The sequence below is a fragment of the Pseudophryne corroboree genome, chromosome 2 (genome assembly GCF_028390025.1).
Source record: "Pseudophryne corroboree isolate aPseCor3 chromosome 2, aPseCor3.hap2, whole genome shotgun sequence".
Taxonomy (NCBI): domain Eukaryota; kingdom Metazoa; phylum Chordata; class Amphibia; order Anura; family Myobatrachidae; genus Pseudophryne; species Pseudophryne corroboree.
Window position 1 is genome coordinate 219,871,392 of NC_086445.1, and position 18,984 is coordinate 219,890,375.

Sequence of the window (18,984 nt, forward strand, 5' to 3'; positions counted from 1 at the left end):
GAAGGTTAGGCTTAGGTTGCAGAGGAGGCTTAGGCTGCGGGGAAGGGAGGGTTAGGGTTAGGCTGCAGGGAGGGAGTGTTATGGTTAGGGGGGCATTGGCAGGGCCGGTGCAAGGTTTCCCGGGACCCTAGGCAAAACTTCTGCCTACTGCCCCTACCCGCCCTTCAGGTGAAAGGCATGCTGCTGCTCTCAACCAACCCCAGTCTGTTGCATGGCTGCTCTCTTTTCCCCATCTCCCCAGTCTGTGTGGGTGCCTGCTGCTCTCAACACACCCTCTCCCCCCACTCTGTTAAATGTCTGCTATTCTATTCCCCCCAACATCTGTGTGCATGCTGGTGCTCATCCCCCCAGAGTGTGTGCATGCCTGCTGCTCATCTCTGCGCCCCCCCCCCCCCCCTTCCTGACTGTTACTCTCCCCCTCTTTCCTTTTCAAATGCAGAAAGTGCACTGTGTAGCCACCTCACCTGCAGGCTGCGATGCAGAGTTGGGACTGAGTAGACTGTGAAAGAACCTGGAATGAAGAGCAGCACCGCATGTCACCCCTGGCCAAGACTCCAGGAGCTGTCAAAATTACTGCCTGTGCCGGAGCTGGAGGCTGCAATACAGGAGCGTGGCAGTCGCTGCTACTGTAAGATATGAGTGCCGGGGGTATTGCAGCGCCTGTGGGAGGTAGGACCATGCTACATTTTTCAGGCATCTGCAGCAGGCCGCCCCCTCAGGTCCCGGCGCCCCTAGGCAGCTGCCTAAAGCTGCCTAGTGGAAGCTCCGGCCCCGGGCATTGGGGTAATGTATCAGGATTCTTCTGACCGCCATATCCCTACTGCCGGCATTTCCTACCCAACACGCTTTAAGTACCGTCTCTTATTTAGTATATAACACTTGAAAATAACTTCAGTTGTAAAGAAAGAAACTGCCCGTAGTTAACAAGCTCCACATATACACAAAACTTATTCAAGTAGTACTGTAGTACTAACATCTTGGCATAGTTACGTCTATTGTGTAAGCAGAACTAACAGATTTAATAAAAGCCACTTGTATGAAAGTGTTTTTACAATCCATATCTTTGAATGCAGCAAAACTTTTTCCAGATGGCAAGAGCTGTTCTTTCCATCTAGTTTCACCTTAAATAGTCTGTGTCATCAGTCAAAAGACTGTTCTTTTGTGTATGCAGTGTTTTGTTGTGCTGTTCAGCAGTGTACAGTGATGTACAATGCACATGAAAGGCTTCAGGAAGGACAAATGAACAAACAACACTATATAAGATGTTGAGAGCACTCTACACAGTAGCTTCTGTAAGACAGAAGAGGTAATCATAAAAGCAGTATTATATTTGAGGACAAGATACCATAGAAAGGAAATACAAGTGTACTTGAACATGAAGTCCCTCCAAAACAAATTTGGCAGGGGCAAACGCAGGATTTTCATGGGGGGTTTCTGCACATAGCATACACACACTGCATATACATGCAAACACACACAAATACACAGCATATGCATGCAAGCACACAAACACACACAGCATATACACACACTAACAGTATACACACACATATACAAAGAAACACACACAAAGCATACACACACACACAGCATATACACACACAAACAGCATACACACACAGAACACACATGCAGCATATACACACAAGCATATACACACACACAAACAGTATACACACACATATCATACACAGAAACACACACACAAAGCATATACACACACACAAACAGCATACACACACATATCATACACACAAACACACACAAAGCATATACACACACACACACACAAACAGCATACACACACATATCGTACACAAAAACACACATATGTAAGAGGTGCGTGTGGTGGTGCCTGCTGCCGTGCAGGTGTAGCTTCGGTACTCACCAGGCGCCGCGCTCTCTCACCTTCAGGTACCGGAACGTTCAACGGACCTGGCAATCTTCAGTCGGATCCGGACACGGCGATTCCCTCTCGGAGCGGACCGACGACCGAGCTGAGGAGAAAATAGTTTACCTTAAGGGGGGTATCAACCCTTCTTCCACCGGAAAAGGGGATACCCCAGGGGTGACGGCGACCCTCACCGGTTGGGTGAAAGGTCATCACTGGCACAAAGCCTCAGCCACCCAGATTTCACACACTCGCGCTCTCGCACGTAGTGTGATGAAGGGGATTCTCACGTCCGTGAGCAATCCCTATTCCGGCGCTCGGGGACAGACAAGGGACAAACACACACAGATGCCACTCACCGTCAGTTCCGCACTGCGAACGTCTTCTTCTCTTACAGGTCCCTGTAAGGAGGCAAACAAACAAGCAAACAGCCGTGCAGGGCCTAACTCTAACCTAGTGTCACACCCCTATACTAACTACAACGGCAGAGCCCTCAAACTAGCTCTGTGGGTGTGGTGCAACAAAACTAAACACACTTAACAAGCTCATACTTTGCCCTGCACGGTAACAACATACATCACGATACACAGTGCACGCAACTACCACGGTGCTATCCCTTTAGTAACCCGACTCAGAACACCCGGTAGTGGGGGCCGCACAGCTCACCCACCTCCCGTACTCTCTTTCCAGGGCTCAGGCCGAGCGGGCCTGCCTGCCTAAACACCTTGGGGTGAATTGGGCCTAGTGCCCAGTGCCACCTCTATTCACTTTGGGGGAACCGCTTATTTATTGGGCCTAGCGCCCCCTAATTGCGCACGGACCCGAGGCCCGACTTTACCCACGGGCCTAGTGCCCGCCTAACTCGTCCCTCGTTGGGTGACCTGGGCCTGGTGCCCAGGGTCACCTTATGTTACCCTAATTGGCCAAAATACACCAGGGCCTAATGCCCTCTAATGCCCCACAAGCCTATTGCCTGATGTGCCCCCGGGCCTAGTGCCCGCCTACTGCGCTGGGAGAGGGTGATTTGGGCCTAATGCCCAAACCACCTAAACAAATGGTGGCCCCAATCTCCTATCTGCGCCCCAGGCCTAGTGTCTGAATTGTGCCACCCGGGCCTAATGCCCGTCCCTGATGGTCTAGGGAGGAAAAGGGGAGGGGGTGAGAGTAGCCTCACTGAGGCCTCACCTGATCCGTGGGGTCTCCGGCACTCTCTTCTGCCGCTGACCCGTCATGGCCAGCGGCGCCGCCGTCTCTCCTCCGCGTCCAGCCGCCGCTGGACATCTTCCTCCTGCAGGCCGACGTCTTCCGGCCTCTTCAGCGGCCACCGGAGCTCTTCTCCCCACGGCCGCCGTCTTCCTCGTCCACGCCGCCTTGGCTCCCAGTCCGGCCCTTCTGCGCTCTTCCGCGCGCTTCTTCTCTTCGGCCCCCGCCCGGCGTCTGACGTCAGACGTCGGGGGTGGGGCCTATGACACGGCGAGCGCCGATTGGCTCGCCGCGCCCGCCTCTGATTGGCCGGCGCCCCGCGAGCCGCGACTGGCTCGCGGACGGCGCCGGATTCGAAAAGCCGCGGGCGGCGCTTCTGATTGGCGGACAGAACGGCGCCAAGTTTAAAGCGCCGCCGCCGCGCCCCGCCGCCGCCGACAGCCTGGTGCAGGGAAACATCCGATCCATGCACCAGACACCCGCCGCCGCACACCCAGCGCTGGGGACAGACAAGCTGCCCCAGCGCTGTCCACAGCCAGGGACAGCACCTCGGATGTGCCCACCGGGCACATCTCTACACATACACACACACATAGCATATACACACAAACACACCCATATACACACAAACACACAGCATATACACACAAGCACACACACATAGCATATACAGACACACAAACACTCATAGCATACACACACAGCATATACCATACACACACACACACATCATATACACAAACAGCATACTGTACACACATATCATACATACACACATAGCATACATCCCCCCCTAACATCAATACTACTACACCAAGACACCATAATAACTAAAACCCCCAGCACCTGGCTGCTCAGCTGCAGAGGGCAGTCAACGGAGTGTCTCCCGTCCCTTCAGCTTTGTCCTGAAGTCACATGGGGGTCTGCCTGGGAGGAGCTGCACTCTGCCTCTGCAGCTAGCTCCCGCCCCCACATTCACATGATTGATCCATCGGCCAGCCTGTGTCTCCATGGCATGAGGCAACTGCCGGCAGCCGCACAGGCTGCACTGTTTACAATTGAGTAAACATCGGACAGCTGATCTGATAGATCGGCGGGCAGGGGGGGTTTCTAGGTACTCGGAAACCCCCCCTGCGAGCGCGTGTGATTGGCCTTTCATTTTAATAATTTACCTCAGGAACAGTGGCGTAATAAGAAAGAAGGAGGCCTGTGTGCAGTCTCAGTCCATGCACCCTCCTCTCTAGCCCAACACATGCACAAAATGTCGGGAAAATGGCTGCCGTGCCATTTTCCCAGTGATTTGTGTAGTGCTGCCCCTGCCTACATGGGATTCCAGAGAGGAGTATTGAAGACATTAGTGTATCCACTATAGATAAGCTATTGCTCTGGAAAGCGTTTTTTTCTCTGACGTCCTAGTGGATGCTGGGAACTCCGTAAGGACCATGGGGAATAGACGGGCTCCACAGGAGACTGGGCACTCTAAAAGAAAGATTAGGTACTATCTGGTGTGCACTGGCTCCTCCCTCTATGCGCCTCCTCCAGACCTCAGTTAGAATCTGTGCCCGGCCAGAGCTGGGTGCTCCTAGTGGGCTCTCCTGAGCTTGCTAGAAAAGAAAGTATTTGTTAGGTTTTTTATTTTCAGTGAGATCTGCTGGCAACAGACTCACTGCTACGTGGGACTGAGGGGAGAGAAGCAAACCTACCTGCTTGCAGCTAGCTTGTGCTTCTTAGGCTACTGGACAACATTAGCTCCAGAGGGTTCGAACACAGGGCCTGACCTCGATCGTCCGTTCCCGGAGCCGCGCCGCCGTCCCCCTTGCAGAGCCAGAAGACAGAAGAGAAGCTATGAAATCGGCGGCAGAAGACTCCTGTCTTCATTAAGGTAGCGCACAGCACCGCAGCTGTGCGCCAATGCTCCCACAGCACACCACACACTCCGGTCACTGTAGGGTGCAGGGCGCTGGGGGGGGGGCGCCCTGGGCAGCAATTATAATACCTTTTGGCACTTAAAATACACATAATACAGTCTGAAAACTGTATATGTGTAAAAAGGGTGTAGTATGGCTTACCGACGCCGGGATCCCGGCAGCATACGACGCCGGGATCCCGGCGGGGAGAGGCGAGTGCAGCAAGCCCCTTGCGGGCTCGCTGCGCTCGCCACGCTGCGGGCTCGGTGGCGACCTGCGGGCTCGGTGGCGACCTGCGGTCGCCACGGGTTCTATTCCCACTCTATGGGTGTCGTGGACACCCACGAGTGGAAATAGTCCCTGTTGGTCGGCATGCCGATCATCGGGATAGTGGGTGTCGTGAAGCTGCAGGAGGTCATGTGACCGTCGGTCTCCCGACCGTCGGTCACATGAATACCACCCGTGTAAAAACCCCCGCCATTAAGTTACATAAAACGCGGGACAGAAGCCCGCCGCTGAGGGGGCGGGGCCTTCTTCCTCAGCACACCAGCGCCATTTTCCCTTCACAGCTCCGCTGGAAGCAGCTCCCCAGGCTCTCCCCTGCAGTATCCTGATACAAGAAGGGTAAAAAAGAGAGGGGGGCACTTAAATTTAGGCGCATATAAGATATTTAAGCAGCTATTGGGTAAATCACTTTTTATAGTGTAAATCCCTGTGTTATATAGCGCTGTGGTGTGTGCTGGCATACTCTCTGTCTCCCCAAAGGACTTTGTGGGGTCCTGTCCTTAGTCTGAGCATTCCCTGTGTGTCGGTACGGCTGTGTCGACATGTTTGATGAGGAGGGTTACGTGGAGGCGGAGCAGGGGCAGATAAGTGTGGTGTCGCCCCCGACGGGCCCGACACCTGATTGGATGGATATGTGGAAGGTCTTAACCGACAGTGTCAACTCCTTACATAAAAGGTTCGATGACGCAGCAGCCTTGGGACAGCCGGGGTCTCAGCCCGCGCCTGCCCAGGCGACTCAGAAGCCGTCAGGGGCTCATAAACGCCTGCTAGCTCAGATGGTAGACACAGATGTCGACACGGAGTCTGACTCCAGTGTAGGTGAGGATGAGACAAATGTACAGTCTACAAAAGCCATCCGATGCATGATTACTGCAATGAAAGATGTATTGCACATTTCTGATATTAACCCGGTTACCACCAAGAGGGGTATTATGTTTGGGGAGAAAAAGCAGCCAGTGACTTTTCCCCCATCTGATGAATTAAATGATTTGTGTGAAGAAGCGTGGAGTTCCCCTGATAAGAAACTAGTGATTTCTAAGAGGTTACTGATGGCGTACCAACCGGTTCTGATTGAGTCAGAAGCCACCAGAATTCTTCGTTGGGCGGAGAATCACGTAAGCGCACTGTCAGCAGTGTTCATCCCGGGAGTGGACAGCTGGGAAGCAGACTTCCTCAGCAGGCACGACCTCCACCCGGGAGAGTGGGGACTTCATCAGGAAGTCTTCACGCAGATTGCAAGTCGGTGGGAACTGCCACAGGTGGACGTGATGGCATCCCGCCTCAACAAAAAGCTACAGAGGTATTGCGCCAGGTCATGAGACCCTCAGGCGATAGATGTGGACGCACTGGTGTCACCGTGGGTGTTCCAGTCGGTCTATGTATTTCCTCCTCTTCCTCTCATACCCAAGGTGCTGAGAATCATAAGAAAAAGAGGAGTGAGAACAATACTCATTGTTCCGGATTGGCCAAGAAGAACTTGGTATCCAGATCTGCAAGAAATGCTCACAGAGGACCCGTGGCCTCTGCTTCTAAGACAGGACTTGTTGCAACAGGGGCCCTGTCTGTTCCAAGACTTACCGCGGCTGCGTTTGACGGCATGGCGGTTGAACGCCGGATCCTAGCAGAAAAAGGCATTCCGGATGAGGTCATTCCTATGCTGATAAAGGCTTGGAAGGACGTGACAACTCAACATTATCACCGTATATGGCGAAAATATGTTGCTTGGTGTGAGGCCAGGAATGCCCCTACGGAGGAATTCCAGCTAGGCCGTTTCCTTCACGTCCTACAGTCAGGAGTGAATTTGGGCCTAAAATTGGGGTCCTTTAAGGTCCAGTTTTCGGCCCTATCCATTTTCTTTCAAAAGGAGTTGACTTCTCTACCTGAAGTTTAGACGCTGTAAAGGGAGTGCTGCATATTCAGCCCCCTTTTGTGCCTCCAGTGGCACCTTGGGATCTTAACGTGGTGTTGAGTTTCCTGAAATCCCACTGGTTTGAACCACTCAAAACGATGGAATTGAAATGTCTCACGTGGAAGGAGGTCATGCTGCTAGCCTTGGCTTCGGCTAGGCGTGTGTCAGAATTAGCGGCTTTTGTCACATAAAAGCCCCTATCTGGTTTTCCATGCGGATAGAGCAGAATTGCGGACCCGCCAACAGTTTCTGCCGAAAGTGGTTTCATCCTTTCATATAAACCAACCTATTGTGGTGCCTGTGGCTACTACTGACTTGGAGGATTCCGAGTTACTTGATGTGGTCAGGGCTTTGAAGGTTTATGTAGCCAGAACGGCTAGGGTCAGGAAAACAGAATCTTTGTTTATCCTGTATGCTTCCAACAAGCTTGGGGCGCCTGCTTCAAAGCAAACTATTGCTCGCTGGATCTGTAATACAATTCAGCAGGCTCATTCTGCTGCTGGATTGCCGCTGCCAAAATCAGTTAAGGCCCATTCCACTAGGAAGATGGGCTCTTCTTGGCGGCTGCCCGAGGGTTCTCGGCATTACAGCTTTGCTGAGCGGCGTCTTGGTCAGGTTCAAACACTTTTGAAAAGTTCTATAAGTTTGATACCCTGGCTGAGGAGGACCTTGTGTTTGCTCAATCGGTGCTGCAGAGTCATCCGCACTCTCCCGCCCGTTTGGGAGCTTTGGTATTATCCCCATGGTCCTTACGGAGTCCCGAGCATCCACTAGGACGTTAGAGAAAATAAGATTTTACTTACCGGTAAATCTATTTCTCGTAGTCCGTAGTGGATGCTGGGCGCCCGTCCCAAGTGCGGACTTCTTCTGCAATACTTGTATATAGTTATTGCTGAAATAAGGGCTATATTATTGTTGCATCAGGGTTAAACTGATGCTCTGTTGTTGTTCATACTGTTGACTGGGTAAGTTTATCACAAGTTATACGGTGTGATTGGTGTGGCTGGTATGTATCATGCCCTGGATTACCAAAATCTGTTCCTTGTACTGTCAGCTCTTCCGGGCACAGTTTCTCTAACTGAGGTCTGGTGGAGGGACAAAGAGGGAGGAGCCAGAGCACACCAGAATCTAAATTCTTTCTTAAAGTGTCCATGTCTCCTGCGGAGCCCGTCTATTCCCATGGTCCTTACGGAGTACCCAGCATCCACTACGGACTACGAGAAATAGATTTACCGGTAAGTAAAATCTTATTTTTTTCTTTCTTTCTGGACAGTAACTATTTGATCATAGCAACTGCTTTTTAGCAGTTTTGCGATCCGTACTGAATAAGGGCCCTCATTCCGAGTTGTTCGCTCGCAAGGCGAATGTAGCAGAGTTACACACGCTAAGCCGCCGCCTACTGGGAGTGAATCTTAGCTTCTTAAAATTGCGACCGACGTACGCGCAATATTGCGATTACAAACGAGTTAGCAGTTTCAGAGTAGCTCCAGACTTACTCTGCCTGTGCGATCATTTCAGTGCTTGTCGTTCCTGGTTGACGTCACAAACACACCCAGCGTTCGCCCAGGCACTCCCACCGTTTCCCCGGCCACTCCTGCGTTTTTTCCGGAAACGGTAGCGTTTTCAGCCACACGCCCCTGAAACGCCGTGTATCCGCCCAGTAACACCCATTTCCTGTCAATCACATTACGATCGCCGGAGCGAAGAAAAAGCCGTGAGTAAAAATACTTTCTTCATACTGTCGAAGTCAGAAAAATGTCTCAATGCACACTGCCATATTTGCACCGCACACTGGTCCGTGCTGCGCATGCGTACGCTCTCCCGTGGAAGCGCATACCCGCAATAGCGTGCACTCGCACGCGCAGTATGCGCATTTACGGTAGAGTTTATGTGATCGTAGCGTGCGACTCATTCGTTACAAAAGTTCACAATTAATGTCGTTTATAGATCATGTTCCCCTCAATAGTTTCTGTAAGTTTGGTTTAGATAGAATGTCCCTGAGCGGAGGAATCCCTCTTTGTATTGCACGAAGGGTCTAACAGGAGTCATACAGCAGTGTTTGATACCCATCGGAAGAGTATTTAATTAGCAATATTCCGGTGTTGGTTTGGAGCGTATTAATCGCTCGTGCGAATAGTTATGAACATAAGAAGTTTATGTTCATTTCTATTATTTACCCATACTCAGGTATGCGGCGGGAAACCCAGTTTCCCACCCACCTGAGCCGTTTAAACTCAGCACAGCCCACCTGTATGAATCAACCTATGACCTTTGGTTACAGTACAGGGCCGAATTCCTGTGTCCAATAAACTGAAGGATTGTAGGACCAGGAGATTGCATTGTGTGTGGGGCATAAATAGGCAGCCCGACCACATCCAGCTCTCACTCTCTCATCAACGGTTATCTGCTGATAATCGGGAGCTGGATATCGAGGCGCAGGCGATCATACCCTTTGTGCGTAAGTTCTCTCCGTAATCATTGTCTTTCTGTGAGCCAATTCCTCTCTCTCTCCCTCTGTGTCTATTTCTCTCTCTCTATTTTCTCTTTTCTCTCGTAACCCCTAGACTATACTTTATAGTATTGTATTGTATTGTGTTAGGCCAGGATAGTATTGTAGTTTATCCCTTAGTTAGGTGTTTGGTTAGGAAGGCTTTGTTATATTGTAGTGTATCATTTGTACTGTGTTACTCTTTTACAAGTATACTAGATATAATACAGATAATAGGCTTTGGAACCCTAAAACAGTATCTGTGTATTTACTATAGTGTTAAGTGTTCACTTGAGCGTCGGTGACGCTCAAACAGCTTTGTAGGTAGTCAGGCTACACAAAGTTGCATTTACACCCTGTATTCACATTAAGGTATATAGCGCATTACATTGTTAAAAGGTTTAAAAATAAAGGTATTGTGCTGTGAGCGTCTGCATCGCTGGTGACCTCCTCGTGGTCTCGAGTGTATGCTACGCCATAGCGAATCTTTCCCCTAGACATAACCAATAACGTGTCCTGTGATCGCTGGGCCGTGAGCGAATGTGACGCTTGAGCGTCTCGCCTACGGCTGAGCGATCGTTACGCAAATAGCGTACCATTACGGTATTTCTTAAGTAAACAGCGTACAGTGTTCTTAGCTTCGTAAGGGTTGATTATACGACAAAGGAATTTAGCATTGTCAATTGCGGGCTCGCCCGGTCCTTTTCACATCTGCACTAGGTAGATCAGCAGACTTTATCCCCCAGCAAAAGGGTGGGAGGTTGTCTCACAGTTGCTGACGGGATAAGCGTCTGCTTCGCTTAGGTAAAGAGTGCTGAAGGAACCCGGTAACCGGAAGTAAGAACAAAACGCTTGTGTCTTTTAAAACTGTTTATTTTTCTTTTGTCTTGCGTACGCACGCATATACCTGCATTTCTTTCCACTTGTATATTTCATTTTTCGTATATCACTATTCCTGTTTGCCAATTTTTATAGTTGATAGAAAGTGCAAAAAGAGATTTGCTGTTATTTAATAGTAAAAGTAATAATTAAAGTATAGAACACGGTTTTGTCTTAGAGACGAGGCAGCCAGTGTGCAGTGTGGATTGCGGTGGATGATCAGGGATCATCTACATTGATAAATAAATATTGTGTTACGGTGGATCCTCTGCATTGCGTACACGTGTCGCTAACAAAGACTAGCGTACGCAATCCGAAAGGCAGACGCACGCAGCGTACATTGCGCAACGTAGCGTCTGGTTACGTCCACGTAGCTCAAGTTGTGATAAAGTGGATTTTAGCGCAAAGCGATAATTAGCGCAAAGGCGATAAGTAACGCACAGCGGTAGATAACGTGACGCGGTAAATAACGCAAATCAATTTTTGGAAAACCCGAAATTTAGTTTAACAGATCCTGCTCCTAATTAGTAACACACTTGGGCTGAAGACAAATTTCTGCGCAGAAATAGAGGTAGAAACAAAAGTGTACATGTGTTGAGTGAGTGTGTTTATACAATTTTAAAGGGGGAACCAAAAGGAAAGCCGAGTACTCGTCAAGGAACATACGTGTAAGTGACATATACGGTGGCTAGGGAGGCATCTCTGGTTAAATAAATATTTGAGCATTAGAGTATAGCGGACCATAAGGTGTAACAAGACCAGGAGGTCATAAGGTAACAAGACCAGGAGGTCATAAGGTAAAAAGGTCCGCTATAAAAGTCCAGTGGCACAACGCCTGGGGTGTTGGTGCAGAACCCATATAGGCCATTAAGCTCTGGCTGAAGGAATTCGCAGCCGAAATTTTCGATTCCACTGGTCGCTCCGCACATAAGATTAGTTGCTTATGTGCTGAACGATTGTACCGCACGTAATTGTGTGCATTGGTAAACCTGACCGGTACTATTTGTGTACGAAGGTCATAAACGCTATTTGTACATTCTGACGTGATTTGTGTAATTTTTTATTTTTGGAAGGGAAGTTCGCTGGTCACTCAGGAACTATCCAACAACCTAAACTTTACTGGAAAGAGTAAGTGTCCTGCGGGTATCCCTCATATGTTCCAGTAAACTGAAGGTTCCATAGGGGCCCTGTATCGAGTACGCCAGCACCATATCGGTGTGATCAGGTCGTATTGGTCGAGGTGGGCGAGTGAGTGGGGTACTCGGTAAACCGCCACCGCCGGCCTACTGTGGAGTAATTTGGTTGTCTGTAAAGGCTTGCTGAAAACCTTGATACAGAAAATCCAAGGAGGACTAAGCAACACCTACAGACGATGGGGGCCAGTTGCTCAGGTAGGGGGCGATCAACCCAGGTTCAGGTTGATTCTGTGAACCGACCAGTTGGGTCGGCAAGATACATTATGTGTGAAAAATACGGTAGTCACACAGAGGTTTTATGTGATGAATGGGAGAGAATGACTGTACAAGACAGGGACAAGTTCCCAAGAATAGGTAGTTTCAGCCCGGAAGTGTTACAAAATTTAAGGAGGAGGATATGTCTCGTAAAACCAACAAAGAGACGAATTCAGCATTATGATTATTTACAGTTGTGGCACCAGGAAGGTGAGATACAGAGAGGTTTGGCTCTGGCGGCAGGATCTGGGGCAGTAAGGAAACTGATAGCCACAGCTCCTCCTCCACCATATATATCAGGAGAGAAGTTGATTACGGAGAAAGACGCACTGGGTTGTAAAACTAAAACTCTTAGTAACCATGTTAATGTTAATGATGTTAACCAAATAACCCATGCAAGTATTAACCCGTGCAAGTTGTACCCTGTTTTGAACCTTCCCCAGGAGTGTGATCAAGAAGACGATCCATCAACAATTTCAGCTCTCTCTCTTGCAGCCACCATTTCAGAGACTACAGTAGGCACATCAACAGCCACGAGATTAGTGAAGGCCCCTAGCGGAGGGATAGGTGAGGTCGTGTCATCAGGTAAGTACGGCACCATGCATTACACTGAAACACTTACACCCCAAGCTGTAGAATCTACACAGAGTGAAGTTATAAGAGTTAATCCAGTTAAGGTGATAGTAGTTCCCAATGGGAAAACAGATGCATCAGGAGTCACACCCATCAGGAACATCGCCATGTATTGCCCGTTCACTAGAATGGAATTAAGGACCATAGTGTCTGAATTCCCAGACCCCAGAAAGGATTTAGTGGCAAGCCAAAAATATATCAGGGATCTAGGAAACACTTTAGAGCCCAATAATAAGGATTGGCAGGTAGTGCTAAGAGCTTGCTTACCCCCCAGTGTCGACCCAGTTAAATTCTTGGCTGATTGTGGACTAGACAAAGAGGTACCACTTACAGATGTGTACGACCAGGATAATGTAAAAAGGATAAATTTGCAGCTAAAAGAATATTTCCCAGCCGTTGCTAAATGGAATAAACTATTTTCCATCAAACAAAAAGAGTCTGAAACGGCAGCAGAATATTTCCACCGGGCATTATCAGAAATGGCAAAATACACTGGTATAGAAGACATAAAGACCAACCCAAACCATCGAGAAGTAGCAGTATCTGTACTGATGGATGGTTTGAAAGAAACATTAAAGGCTAGGGTACAGACCACACAACCATGTTGGCGAGGTCTGTCAGTGTCCACTTTGAGAGAGGCTGCTGTTGATCACGACAAAAACATCACTAGGCACAGGGAGTCGCAAAGTGATAAGTTGATGTCCGTAAGTATACAGGCGCTGACCACAAGGCAGCCTGCGTATGTACCACCGAATCCTGTGGGTAAGGCAAGTGGAATAACATGTTTTTCTTGTAACAGACCAGGACATTTTGCACGAGAATGTAGATCAAAGAATGTACAAAGATCTTTTCAACCCCCCAGACAACAACACCACACACGACATTGGGAGCAGGGTCCACAGAGGCGGAGTTTTGAGCCACATACAGGGGAAACAAAAAGATACCCCCCGAACAGAGATTGGCACGCCTCTGGTAGTTCCCAGCTAACTCCCCCACAAGTAGTTGCTGCCACTGGGATTCAGGGAGGTCACCATACCCAATAGGGGTGTGGCCATACCTGTAATCTGCAGCCAGTTAAGTTGATTGCTAGTCTTGGAAGTGAACCAGAGATTGCAATCAATGTAGCTGGTAAAACTTTAAATTTTCTTGTAGACACAGGGGCGGCCAAGTCAGTGATAAATTCGACAGTGGGCATGAGAACCACTGGTAGGACAGTTCCAGCCATGGGAGTAACAGGAGTAGTCCAGCATTACCCTGTTAGCAAACCAGCAGAGATTACAATAGGACCTTTGCATACCAAGCATTCCTTTTTGCTGGCTGCATCGGCACCTACCAATCTCCTGGGAAGAGACTTACTATGCAAAATGGGTTGCGTCATCTATTGTACTCCTGAAGGTGTATTCTTGGACATACCTGAGAATCACGCTCAGGAAGTACGAGACATGTTAGACTCCCCATCAAAATTAATGTCACACACCATTATGACAAATAGGAACCCATCCCAGGTAGAAGAGATGACATCTCAGATACCAGAGTCACTTTGGACAAAAGATGGACAGGACACTGGATTAATGGCAAACGTAGCTCCAGTAGTAGTACAAGTAAAAGATGGTAGGATAGCTCCAAAAATCCCACAGTATCCTCTGAAGCCAGAGGTGGAGTTAGGAGTTTTTCCCGTAATAGAGCGCTTGCTACAGCAGGGCATTCTAGTAAGAACGTCCAGCACAGCAAATAGTCCCATCTTCCCTGTTAAAAAGAGTGGGGGGAGGGGTTACAGGCTAGTGCAGGATCTAAGGGGGATTAACAAAATAGTTGAGAGTCAATTCCCTGTAGTGCCTAATCCAGCTGTCATCCTAATGCAAATTCCTCCCACTGCCAAATTTTTCACTGTCATTGACCTCTGCTCCGCTTTCTTTTCGGTACCTCTGCACCCTGACAGCCAATATTTGTTTGCATTTACATACAGAGGAGTCCAATACACGTGGACTCGATTACCCCAAGGTTTCATAGATAGTCCAAGTATATTTTCTCAGGCTTTGCATGATTGTTTACAGTCTTTTCAACCAGAAAGTGGATCAGTATTGATACAGTATGTGGACGATTTACTACTGTGTTCAGATTCACTGGAAGCCTCTCTGAAAGATACGAAACAACTCCTGTTTCACCTTTCAGACACAGGTCACAAGGTTTCCAAAGACAAGTTACAATTATGCCAGACTAAGGTAAAATATTTGGGACACTGTCTAACACAAGGACTGAGACACCTGACCGCTGATAGAATCCAAGCCATTAGAGACATGACACTACCACAAACCCAGCAACAGATCAGAACGTTTTTAGGGATGTGTGGGTATTGCCGTAATTGGATCCCAGGGTTTTCCATATTGGCACTACCTCTGCAGGAAATGGTCTCCTCAAACAAACCTGATCGGATTTCGCATACAGACGAATCTGAAACGGCATTTGAGAGACTCAAACAGTGTCTAACGCAGGCACCTGCACTAGGTATGCCAGACTATGGGAAACCCTTTGAACTATACGGAACAGAAAGTGCTGGGTGCGCAGCAGGTGTACTAACACAAAAACACGGTGACGCCAGCAGGCCAGTTGCATACTACAGCGCTCAGCTAGATACGGTAGCGCGGTCCCTCCCCACATGCTTGCGTAGCGTTGCGGCGATAGCATTGCTAGTGACGAAAAGCGAAGATGTCGTGCTAGGCCACAACCTCACAATCCATACACCACATGCAGTATCTGCCTTATTAAATTCTGCCCAAACCAGACATGTCTCATCAGCAAGGTTTACGAGATGGGAATTGGCATTAATGGCCCCAGTAAACATCACCATAAGGAGATGCAGCGCATTAAACCCTGCAACATTTCTCCCAGGTGTGCCTGGACAGGCACAAAGGGTGGGAGGTGAGAGTGATGGGGAAGGAGGATTTTATACAAAGGAGGATGCACATGATTGTATGGAATATTTGACCCAAAATTTTACCGCAAGGCCTGACATCAGTGACAATCCACTAGAAGATGCAGAACTCACGTTCTACACGGACGGTAGTTGTCACAGACAGTCAGACTCGGGAGACTTGTGTACTGGATACGCAGTCGTAGATGACCAAGACACCATAGAAGCGGAACCGCTAGGCCCACCTCACTCAGCCCAGGTTGCTGAACTGGTCGCCCTAACCAGAGCATGTGAATTGGCTAAGGGTAAGTCTGCCAATATCTACACCGATTCTAGATACGCGTTCGGGGTAGTCCATGATTTCGGAGCCCTATGGCGGCTCAGAAATTTCATGACGGCAGCTGGCACACCGATAGCGCATGCAGCGTATATAAAAAGGCTTCTAACAGCGATACAGGAACCCGACAGAGTGGCTGTTATCAAATGTAAAGCACATACGTATAGCCAAGACCCAGTATCCCTTGGTAACAGCCGAGCAGACGAAGCTGCAAAGCTTGCAGCTGCTACCCCCATACGGACAGACACCACACAGTTGATGGTATTTAATACCATCAACACACAGAAGTTGTGTGAGATGCAGAATTTGTGTTCCACTCAAGAGAGAGCAGTCTGGAAGGCAAAGGGATATGGCCAGGAGCCCTCAGGGCTCTGGACGGATGGACATGGTAAACCAGTGGCCCCCAGGGCATACCTTCCATGTCTGGCTGAAGCAGCTCACGGGCTGACTCATCTAGGCAAGGAGGGGATGTGCAAATTGGTAAGAGCATACTGGTGCGCCCCAGGATTCTCCTCTCATGCTGGTAAAAGAGCAATGTCATGCCTTACCTGTCTGAGAAAGAATATTGGAAAGGCAATACCTACAGAACCCTCCCATATCCCACCTGCCGGCGGCCCTTTCCAAGTAATACAAATTGACTTCATCCAATTGCCCCCATGTAGAAACTTAAAGTATGTACTTGTCTGTATAGATGTTTTCTCGAATTGGGTCGAAGCTTTTCCAGCAGCTACAAACACTGCTATGTTTACAGCTAAGAAAATCGTGCAGGAATTTGTATGTAGATATGGTATCCCTAGAATCATTGAAAGTGATAGGGGTACCCATTTTACAGGTGATGTCTTTCAAGGAATGTGTAAGTTGATGGGAATTGATAGCAAGCTGCACACTCCGTACCGTCCACAGGCGAGTGCGAAGGTCGAAAGAGTGAACAGCACTATTAAAAATAAATTGAGTAAAGTAATGACAGAGACAGGATTGACGTGGCCAGAAGCTTTACCCATTGTCTTGTATAGTATCAGAACCACTCCCAGGTCCCCTCTTAATCTGTCTCCTTTTGAAATTCTGTTTGGTCGACAACCGCATGTCATGATTAACCCTCAGGATGATTTGAAATGTAACAATGAAGTAACTGTAAAGTACTTGATTAACATGAGTAAGCAGTTGAGGAGTCAAAATGATAATCTGAAGTTGGTGATTCCTGATTTACCAGATAGTAATTGTCATGACATTGAACCTGGGGATTATGTAATGATACGAAATTTTCTACGCTCAGGTTGTCTTATTGATAGATGGGAAGGACCATACCAGGTCTTATTGACTAGCACCACAGCATTGAAGGTTGCTGAGAGAGAGACTTGGGTCCATTCATCCCACTGCAAGAAGGTTGCTGACCCAGAGAAGTCCCGTGATAAGGAACAGACGGTAGAGGTTGTATCACTGGAGTGTCTGTTCCAGGAGGACTGAGGCGGCACCTGAGCCTTGAAGATCGAAAGCAGTTGTCGACTCCCTTCTCCCTTTTATTGTTTTTCTCCACTTCCCATCCCTTCTCCCTTGATATTTCTTTTTCCCCTTTCTCATTCTTCTCCATTTCCTCCTCAAAGATGGACTTGCCCAAAGAGACTGTGATCCGGATTTTGATGTTAACCATGATGTTGACCAGAGCAGTCTGTTCCGGCGAGAGTACCATAGAGGTCGAGAGAGGTTCTGGAATGGGTTCCGATTATGATGATGGAGGCGTAGTTTTCCAAGATCATCCAATCCAACAAGCAAAGGCGAGTATCAGAAAACGATCCGATAGAAGAAATTGTGATGGATTGTTAGCTGAAGAAAATTGTATCTGTAGGCTTTGTGATAATCTGGTTGAAGATGGATGCATAAAGAAATGCCAATCTAGTTTTAATATCCATATGGACCGGCATCCATTGAGTGACTATCACTCTCTAGTGGGTAACGTGTTGAACCAAACAGATTGTTGGGTATGCTCTCAAGTACCTCAGGGTCACAGCAAATCAGGGCTAGTACCATTTCCTTTAACGTTAGGGGAAGTACTTGAGCTAAGTGGTGGGAGACCGGTGGACCGGAGGTTTAACATCTCCAGCCCTCCTAGTTTGAAGCTCCACCAATACCATGTGGATAGGTCCCTCCTATGTTTTAACATCTCCAATCCTAGAAAACCGGGAAATTGGGAAGTGTCATGGAGCAACCTTTCCATGACCTTTTCACACAGAGCAGATAGAATGCCTACAGATACAGAGCTCGTACGCCACATAGCCAGTAGAGGAAAATCTTTTCGGTATCGATATACCTTAGGAAATAGGATTACTAGAGTTGGAGAGGTATCACCAGGATACTGTGCACATATCGTACAGACCGATACGTGCATTAGGCAGATGGAAGAATTAGGGTCAGGAGATTTCACCTGGAAGGTTTGTAACATGGTCATGTCCTTCTCCGTCCCTTATGTTCTCCCCGATGATGCATATTTCATATGCGGGAGAAAGGCGTACAAGTGGCTTGCCCCAAACTCTGAAGGATTGTGTTATATTGGAAAAGTATTGCCTGAAGTGATGACTGTAACACATGACAAAATGAAGGACATACACCGTGGTGCCCAAGCTCCTTATACTCACACTCACTACGAACACCGAGTTAAAAGACAACTGTCAGAAAGGTTAGAGCATCCGGCCTCTGATCTTATCCATGAATCCACCGGGATTCAGGTTCTGGTAGCGTTAGATTTCACTCGTACCGCTCGAGGAGTGATGAATTATAAATACATTTCCGCACTCGCCAATTTGTTAGATAATATCACTGAAATGTATGATGACACGTTTAGATACACTGGAAGAGAACTTCAAGCTTACAAAACAGAACTAGTTCAGCATAGGATGGTTCTTAATTACCTTACAGCAGTAACAGGCGGATATTGTGTTACATTGGCAACACAGTACGGCATAAAGTGTTGCACGTACATCACAAATAGTACCGAGGATCCGGTAGAGGTCATAGACCAAAAGATGGATGATATTCTGCAATTAAAGTGGGAATTTCGTCGGAAACACAATCTCACCCTTGCTGCTGTAGGTAATG